The 1,677-nt window shown below is 34.9% G+C and overlaps 1 pseudogene; it reads left to right on the forward strand.

Annotated features, from left to right (window-relative positions):
• The first annotated feature begins 1,001 nt into the window (after window positions 1-1,001).
• On the forward strand, window positions 1,002-1,308 carry LOC108532944 (thioredoxin pseudogene; annotated as a pseudogene).
• The last annotated feature ends 369 nt before the right edge of the window (window positions 1,309-1,677 follow it).

Here is a 1,677-nt window from a genome sequence, read left to right on the forward strand (position 1 = left end):
GTATATTAACTGAAATTCATTAACTGAAATTCATAGCTTATCTCCCTGCAGATAAGCTCTGACTAAGCAAAGTTAAAAGAGAATAAAAAGTTGGCATTAGAGTTCAAAGAAAAGTAGAAGACTATAAAGTTACATATGATATGAAGCCTAGAATTTCCTACAGCTACATCCCGTACTTTCATCTCTCTGCAGAAAAGACAAAAGATAAAGAAAGAAAAGCAAAAAGCAGACAGAATGAAGGAAGATATAAGAGGAAACTACTGCATGTGAATGATTATAATGGAAAAACTAAAACTCTGTATTAACCGTGGAATATAATTTACAAAATGGCGTTACTTTTATTATCATGCACTAAATACACACACACACACAAATAAGAATTATTCAGAGTGAAGAAATTCAAGGGAAGCTAAAAATAATAATATTCAAGTATAGTAAAACCCAGGCAAAACAAAATTAAGAAGTGCTTAATTAAAAACATTTTCACATAACTTTTAATACACATATTAAGCATTAACAGGACATCAAAGGAAGTGATTTATTTTAGGAGGATTTTCAGCAATTATGTTGAAACCAATAGTATTTTCATTAAACAGAAAATTCTGATTAACTAGTATACCTCATACACACTTAAGTATTATTTTAACCTGAATTTCAAATATATACATATATGATATATAGAAGTAGATATATGGATATATAGTCAGGATGCTTAAACAGTCTTTTCACAGAGAATAAACTCTAAAATGCAGTATTTACATTTGGAAAGTCTAAGATATTGGTATTCATCTTTTAAAAACAGTTTGAATTCCCTATCTCTGAAGACTTCTAAATGGGGTATCAGTTAAAAGTAGTCAAGCTTAAGTGAGTACATTGATGTGCTACTACAGAGAACTCCAAAGACAGTCCACTAAAGATCTAATATGCAAAAAGCTCAGCCTGGTGCTTTGGATTCATTTCTGTCTATTCTTACAGTTGCTAGTCAGACCCCAACAGCCAAAATGGTGAAGCATATTGAGAACAAGTATGCTTTTCAGTAGGCCTTGGACAACCCAGGAGATAAACCTATAGTAGTTGATTTCTCAGCCATGTGTTCAAGCTTTACAAAATAATTGAGACTTTCATTCCCTCTCTGCAAAGTATTCCAAGATGGTGTTGCTTGAAGTAGACATAGAAGACTGTCAGGAAGTTGCTTCAGAGTGTGAAGTTAAATGCATGCCAACCTTTGAGTTTTATTTTAAAGGACAAAAAGTGTGTAAATTTTCTAATAAGAAAAAGCTTGAAGTCACTATTAATAAATTAACCTAGTCATGTTTTCTATTTCTTTTTTGTTTATACAGGGTCTCACTCTCACCCAGGCTGAAGTACACTGGTGCAACCATGGCTCACTGCAGCCTCCACCTCCTGGATTCAGGTGATACTCCCACCTCAGCCTCCCAGGTAACTGGAACTACAGGCATGTGCCACCACACCTGGCTACTTTTTTGTATTTTTTGGAGCAATGGGGTTTCTCCATGTTGCCCAGACTAGTCTCAAACTCCTGGGCTCAAGGAATCTGTCTGCCTTGGCCTCCCAAATTGCTGGAATTATTTTGTCTTAATACTTTGTGGTGTGAGCCACTGCACCCAACCCTAATCATGTTTTCTGAAAACATAACCAGCCATTAGCTCCTTAAAA

The sequence above is a fragment of the Rhinopithecus bieti genome, unplaced genomic scaffold (genome assembly GCF_001698545.2).
Source record: "Rhinopithecus bieti isolate Rb0 unplaced genomic scaffold, ASM169854v2 scaffold_6380, whole genome shotgun sequence".
NCBI lineage: Eukaryota > Metazoa > Chordata > Mammalia > Primates > Cercopithecidae > Rhinopithecus > Rhinopithecus bieti.